Consider the following 386-nt stretch of genomic DNA (forward strand, 5'->3'; position numbering starts at 1 on the left):
AACCTGCAAAAGCCTCCAAACCTTCCTGTTGCTGGTTGCCTGCTCTGGCTCAGAGAGTGACATTTACTTTGCGGTGGGATTTTCTATCTAAAAGTTGAGGCATTTTGCACGCAAGTAATACCTACTCCATTTTTTAGTGGTATTTTTTTGTCCTGATACTCATGAAGTGGGAATACGGCCATTTTCAGCTTGATTTCTTCCTCCCGGGCTATAAAGACTCATGCTTTTAATTTTCGAGTCCCATGTTTCTGTTTGTGGCCAAAACAGCGTCTGCCATTCTCGCTGTATTGAATATTGCTCTGCCGGAGGGGTGGTGTGCGTCACAGCCATGCTCGGGTGCTGCAGTGCCCCAGACTGCATCCCACATGGGTAATTTGGGAGGCTCA

Source organism: Egretta garzetta, unplaced genomic scaffold (assembly GCF_000687185.1).
Source record: "Egretta garzetta isolate BGI_Z169 unplaced genomic scaffold, ASM68718v1 scaffold471, whole genome shotgun sequence".
In the NCBI taxonomy this organism is placed as follows: Eukaryota; Metazoa; Chordata; class Aves; order Pelecaniformes; family Ardeidae; genus Egretta; species Egretta garzetta.